We start from the raw sequence: 7,393 nt of genomic DNA, 5'->3' as shown, positions 1-7,393 counted from the left end.
TGACGCCTACAGTCCCTCCTTCGGGTTTATGCCCTGGTGGGCGCGTTCAGCCGCAGCCTTGCAAGCATGGCGCAGCCAAACTTCTCCAACGTGGAATTTGCACCTGCCCTGGTGCTCCTGAACTGCCGGCCACTACCCGGCCTGCACTGGCGCCCAGTCCCTGCTGGCCCCGAACCGCGTCATGAGCAGCATTCTGACTAAAGGCTGGTCCCGGCTCAGGGCTTCGCCTGGACTGAGGTGGCTTAGGGGCGTAGGAGCAGCGCAGTGCACCACCTGGAGAGGAGCGGGGCGCCCATGGGCATGTTTAGCTTCAGCATCGCCCAAGAAGCAAGCTTCGGGACCCAGGCCGTGGGGCAGCCGGCTGCAGATGAGCAGCCCTGGGGGCCCAAGGATTTCAGGAGGTGAACCAGCAATGGGATTCGTGGATATTAGGGTGGGAGCAAATCATAACACTACATTCCATTGCTTACATAACAACCAGAGAGGTAGTTTTTTGTTTTGTTTTGTTTTTGTTGTTATTGTTTGGTGGTTTTTATTGTTGTTGTTGTTTGTTTTGTTTTGCTTTGCACCCCACCCGACCCCCAATTTTTGTATTTTTACTAGAGACAGGGTATCACCATGTTGGCCAGGCTGGTCTTGAGCTCCTGACCTTAGGTGATCCACCTGCCACAGCTTCCCAAAGTGCTGGGATGACAGGTGTTAGCCACTGCGCCCAGACCAGAGAGGTAGTTTTAAAATATAAGTCTGTCCCTCCTCCACTCAAAATCTCCTAGGCAATTATCCCATCTCCCAGGAAAAGTAGTCCTTACAGTGGTTTAAGAGTTCCTACATGATGTGTTCCCAGCACCCTGCTCATCTCATTTCTCTCCCCTGCCTCACTGTCTGTACGCCAGCCACACTGGCCGCCTTACTTTCTTCTTCCTACCCCAGGCCCTTTGCACTGGCTGTCCCCATGACATCCTGGTGGATCACTCTCTCACCTCCTTCAAGCCTTTGCTCAAATGTCACCTCCTCAATGAGGCCAACCTGACTGCACAATTTAAAATTGCAGTCCCCAGGCCAGACATGGTGATTCACGCCTGTAATCCCACCACTTTGGGATGACGAGGCGGGTGAATCACTTGACAAGGTCAGGAGTTCAAGACCAGCCTGGTCAACATGGAGAAATCTCATCTCTACCAAAAAATATAAAAATTAGCCGGCCACGTGCTGTGGCTCACGCCTGTAATCCCAGCACTTTGGGAGGCCGAGGCAGGCAGATCATGAGGTCAGGAGATTGAGACCATCCTGGCTAACATGGTGAAACCCCATCTCTACTAAAAATACAAAAAATTAGCGGGGCGTGGTGGTGGACACCTGTAGTCCCAGCTACTCGGGAGGCTGAGGCAGAAGAATGGTGTGAACCTGGGCGGCAGAGCTTGCAGTGAGCCAAGATTGCACCACTGCACTCCAGCCTGGGTAACAGAGCAAGACTCCATCTCAACAACAACAAAAAATTAACCAGGCATGGTGGCACATGCCTGTAATCCCAGCTACTTGGGAGGCCGAGGCAGGAGAATCACCTGAACCTGGGAGGTGGAGGCTGCAGTGAGCAGAGATGTTGCTACTGCATTTGAGCCTAGGCGACAGAGTGACTCCATCTCAAAAATAAAATAAAATTGTAATCCCCCACTCCCAACATTACCTAGCCCTTTCCCAGAATTTTTTTACAGAATATATCACTTTCTGTATAATTATGTTTTCTATGACCTCTCTCTACAACACATACATTCCTTAAGGGCAATGATTTTTTTTAACTGTTTAACAACCTAAAAAAAAACAAAACAAAACAAAAACTGAGGCAGTGTCCCTATGTTGCCCAGGCTGATTTTGAACTCCTGGGCTCAAGGGATCCTCCCGCCTCAGCCTCCCAAAGTGCTGGAATTTCAGGTGTGAGCCTGTTGTCAAGTTTTTGTTTGTTTGTTTGTTTGTTTGTTGTTTTGTGATGGAGTTTCGCTCTTGTTGCCCAGGCTGGAGTGCAATGGCATAATCTTGGCTCACTGCAACCTCCGCCTCCTGGGTTCAAGCGATTCTTCTGCCTCAGCCTCCCAAGTAGCTGGGGTTACAGGCATGTGTCACCATGCCCAGCTAATTTTTTGTATTTAGTAGAGATGGGGCTTCACCATGTTAGTCAGGCTAGTCTCGAACTCCTGACCTCAGGTGATTCACCTGCCTCAGCCTCACAAAGTGCTGGGATATACAGGGTGAGCCACTGTGCCTGGCCTGGCCTGTTGTAAGTTTTAAGATACACAATTAACTGCACAATTTAAAGTTTCCAACCTGAATGAATTTTCACATATGTTCACCTGTGTAACCCTCACTTAAATGAAGCTATTAGAACACTTCTATCACCCCACATAGCTTCACGAAGTCAGATTCTTTTTTTTTTGGAGACAGAATCTCGCTCTGTCACCCAGGCTGAAATGCAGTGGCACGATCTCGGCTCACTGCAAGCTCTGCCTCCCAGGTTCATGCCGTTCTCCTGCCTCAGCCTCCCAAGTAGCTGGGATTACAAGCACCTGCCACCATGCCTGGCTAATTTTTTGTATTTTTAGTAAAGACGGGGTTTCACCGTGTTAGTCAGGATGGTCTCGATCTCCTGACCTCGTGATCTGTCCACCTCAGCCTTCCAAAGTGCTGGGATTACAGGCATGAGCCACTGCGCCCACCCAAGGTCAGCTTATTATAAAAAAGGTTTTGTGCACTATTGAATCTCCAGCACCTGTGACAGTGCCCAGCCCTCAGCAAACATTTGTGGAAGGAATAATAATGGCTGTAATTTGTTAAATGTGCACCACATCATATGCCAGACACTGGGCTCAGAGAGGAAATTATTGCCCAAGGTCACACCTTTTTATTACAGTGTAAAATGTGAACAGTGGGGTGGGAGAAGGGATAAAATAATAATAGCTAGTACTGAGTGCATAACTCTGTGAATTATTTTTTTTTTTTCCTTCCCGCTTGTCTTTGAGGTTGACTGTCTAATAATATTGTGGGGTTTTTTTGTTTTGTTTTGTTTTGTTTTGTTTTTTCTGAGAAGGCATCTCCCTCTGCCACCCAGGCTAGAATGCAGTGGCGCCATCTCAGCTCACTGCAACCTCCGCCTCCCAAGTTCAAGCAATTCTCCCACTTCAGTCTCCCCAGTAGCTTGGATTACAGGCACCCACCACCACGCTAGGTTAACTTTTTTAGGGATGGTTTTTTTTTTTTTTTTTTTTTTTTTTAGTAGGGATGGGGTTTTTAGTAGGGATGGGGTTTCACCATGTTGTCCAGGCTGATCTCGAACTCCTGACCTCAGGTGATCCGCCCACCTTGGTCTCCCAAAGTGCTGGAATCAGAGGCATGAGCCACTGAACCCAGCCTGTTTTTTATTTTGTTTTGTTTTGTTTTTGTTTTTGTTTTTAAGACAGAGTCTCGCTCTGTTGCCTAGGCTGGACTGCAGTGGTGTGATCTGTCTGTCTCCCAGGTTCAAGTGATTCCCGTTCCTCAGCCTCCTAAGTAGCTGGGATTACAGACATGCATCACCACTATGGCTGGCTAATATTTTTGCACTTTTTTTTTAGTAGAGACAGGATTTCACCATATTGGCCAGGCTGGTCTCGAACTCCTGACCTCAGATGATCTGCCCACCTCAGCCTTCCAAAGTGCTGGGATTATAGGTGTGAGTCACTGTCCCTGGCCATTTTATTTTGTTGTGTTTGAGACAGGGTCCTTCTCTTTCACCCAGGCTGCTGTGCAGTGGCGCAACCATGGTTCACTACAGACTTGACCTCTGGGCTCAAATGATCTAGCCTCAGCCTCCCAAGTACCTGGGACTACAGGCATGCACCACCATGCCTGGCTAATTTTTATTTTTTGTACAGACAGGGTCTTGCTATGTTGCCTGGGCTGGCCTCAAATTCCTGGGATCAAGCAATTCACCCACCTCGGCCTCTCAGAGTGTTGGGATTATAGGCGAGAACTATCACCTCCAGCCTAAAATAATATTGTAATGATTGCTTTTCCCTGGGGAGAGGGGCCAAGGCCAGAGCTCAAGTCTCTTGCCAAGCTCACACAGCTAGAAAGTGGCAGTCTGGATTTGAACCCAGTTCTGTCTGCATCCACAGTGCAAGCTTTTAACCACCTTTTTAGTTGTGGGGGGTTTTGTTTTGTTTTGTGTTGTGTTTTGTGCCACCTTACAAAGACTTATAAAGTAGTCTAGACTTATGTGCTAAGTGGCAAATGCTTTTATAAATAATGTACATACATTATATAATGTTCTCCTTACAGTCATCCTGGAGATGGGTCTTTTTGTTACCCTCATTTCATAGAGAAGTCAGTTGAAGGTTTAAGGCGTGAAATCACTGCCCAAGGCCACACCCTGAACAGGTGTCAGCTTTGAACCCCAAGCCTGCTTGGGCTGTTGGGAAACAGGCGTGTTGTCTCAGAGGGCGACGCGCTCCGCGCAGACGCAGCGAGACTGGACGCTGACCACGGTTCTGAACACACTGTGCCGCGGGAGCTGGGCTTTTCCTGTAACCCTGAAATCCCATTCAGCCTCTTCTAGTCCTCAGAAACAGCAGGAGACCAGGGAGATGAGAGAAAAGTGAGGGAGTTTTCAGCGAGAAAAGCTGGGTTTCTTTCTTTCTTTCTTTCTTTTTTTGAGACGGAGTCTCGCTCTGTCGCCCAGGTTGGAGTGCAGTGGCACAATCTCGGCTCACTGCAAGCTCCGCCTCCCGGGTTCATCCCATTCTCCTGCCTCAGCCTCCCGAGTAGCCCGTCACCACACCCGGCTAATTTTTTGTATTTTTCGTAGAGACGGGGTTTCACCGTGTTAGCCAGGATGGTCTTGATCTCCTGACCTCGTGATCCGCCCACCTCGGCCTCCCAAAGTGCTGGGATTACAGGCGTGAGGCTGGGTTTCTTAGAAATGAAGACAAGGACTTCAATTTATTTATTCATAACAGCTCCGAGCTGGACTCTAGAGCCAAGAGTCCTGGATGCAAATCCTGCTCCAAACTGTGTGATTCTGCACAAGTCACTTCATTTCTCTGACCATCTACTTCCCCTCTATTAAAGGTGGATGATAGTATGAACATCATAGGGTTGTTGTGGCATTTTAAATTAAATTATTTATTATTCCTATTATTATTTAATAGAAATAGAGATGGGGTCTTGCTATGTTGCCAGGCTGGTCTCAAACTCCTGGGCTTAAGCAATCCACCTACCTTGGCCTCCCAAACATGCTTGGATTACAGACATGAGCCACCATGCCTGGCTCTAATTTTTTATTTTTATTTATTTATTTATTTTATTATTATTTTTGATACGGAGTCTCACTCTGTCGCCCAGGCTGTAGTGCAGTGGCATAACCTTGGCTCACTGCAACCTCCACCTCCCGGGTTCAAGCAATCTTCCCATCTCAGCTTCTCTAGTAGCTGGAACTGCAGGTGCCTGCCACCACTCCTGGCTAATTTCTGTATTCTCAGTAGAGATGGGGTTTCATCATGTTGGCCAGGCTGGTCTTGAACTCCTGACCTCAAGTAATCCACCTGCCTCGGCCTCCCAAAGTGCTAGGATTACAGGCATGAGCCACCACGCGTGGCCTTACTTTTATTTATTTATTTATTTATTTATTTATTTATTTATTTATTTGAGACGGAGTTTCATTCTTGCTGCCCAGGCTGGAGTACAATGGCAAGATCTCGGCTTACTGCACCTCCACCTCCCGGGTTGAAGTGATTCTCCTGCCTCAGCCTCCACCTCCTGGGTTGAAGTGATTCTCCTGCCTCAGCCTCCCAAGAAGCTGGGACTACAGGCACATGCCACCACACCCACCTATTTTTTGTATTTTTAGTAGAAATAGGGTTTCACCATGTTGGCCAGGATGGCATTGAACTCCTTACCTCAGGTGATCTGCCCACCTCGGCCTCCCAGAGTGCTGGGATTGCAGGCATGAGCCACCACACCCAGCCTTTTTTTTTTTTTTTAATTAAAAAAAAAAAAAAAAAAAAAGGAGAGGTGGGGCCTCACCATCTTGCCCAGGCTGGTCTCAGACTCCTGGGCTTGAGTGATCCTCCTGTCTTGACCTCAGAAAGTGCTGGGAGTACAGGCGTGAGCCATTGTACCCTGCCAGCATTTTAAAAAATGACTTAATAGCACAATGTCTGGCATGCAGTAAATATTTGCCAGTATTATTTTGCAACAATTTTTTTTTCATTTTCTTCAGGCTAGGCCTGTTCTAGGCACTGCAGATGCAACAGTGAACAACACAGACAACATCCCTGCCCTCAGGGAGCTAACACTCAAGTTCAGTCCATACAAAAAGTATATTCCATCTTTTTTTTTTCTGTATTCCATTGTGGTAGAAAATATGCAAAGCCCTACAGAACACAAGATTATTCTTTTTTTTTTTTTTTTTTTTTGAGACGGAGTCTCGCTCTGTCGCCCAGGCTGGAGTGCAGTGGCTGGATCTCAGCTCACTGCAAGCTCCGCCTCCCGGGTTTACGCCACTCTCCTGCCTCAGCCTCCCGAGTAGCTGGGACTACAGGCGCCCGCCAACTTGCCCGGCTAGTTTTTTGTATTTTTTAGTAGAGACGGGGTTTCGCCGTGTTCGCCAGGATGGTCTCCATCTCCTGACCTCACGATCCACCCATCTCGGCCTCCCAAAGTGCTGGGATTACAGGCTTGAGCCACCGCGCCCGGCCAAGATTATTCTTAAAAGTTCACTTTGGGGTCAGGCGCAGTGGCTCATGTCTGTAATCTGAGCCCTTTGGAAGGCTGAGGTGGGCAGATCACTGGAGGTCAGAGTTCAAGACCAACCTGGGCAACATGGCAAAACCTGATTCCTACTAAAAATACAAAAATTAGCCAGGTGTGGTGGTGCATGTCTGTAATCCCACCTACTTAGGAGGCTGAGGCATGAGAATCTCTTGAACCCAGGAGGTGGAGTTTGCAGTGAGCTGAGATCACACCACTGCACTCCACCCAGGTGACAGAGCAAGACTCTGTCTCAAAAAAAACAAAAACAAAAACAAATAAAAGTTCACTTTGTAGGTAGCTAGCTTCATGCACCAATAGCAATGAACAAATAACATCCCTTCCTGGGAAGTAGGAAGGAATATATGTCTCCAGTTCCCCACAGCGCGCGCACACACACACACACACACACACACACACACACATTCTACCCTCAAGTCTGGTTAATGTGGCAGGTTGAAGTACTCGATGGCCAGAATCAATGCATGGTACATTTGCACTGGCATAGAGATGCTCTCATAATTGAATCTGGCTGTCTTCAGATGCAGCCTGTGCTCTCGAGCTCCCTGCAGACCTATTCTACACCCAGACTGTGCTGATCATTTTGTCCCTCAGT

This window comes from Piliocolobus tephrosceles, chromosome 21 (genome assembly GCF_002776525.5).
Source record: "Piliocolobus tephrosceles isolate RC106 chromosome 21, ASM277652v3, whole genome shotgun sequence".
NCBI lineage: Eukaryota > Metazoa > Chordata > Mammalia > Primates > Cercopithecidae > Piliocolobus > Piliocolobus tephrosceles.
Note: the sequence above shows the minus strand (reverse complement) of the source record.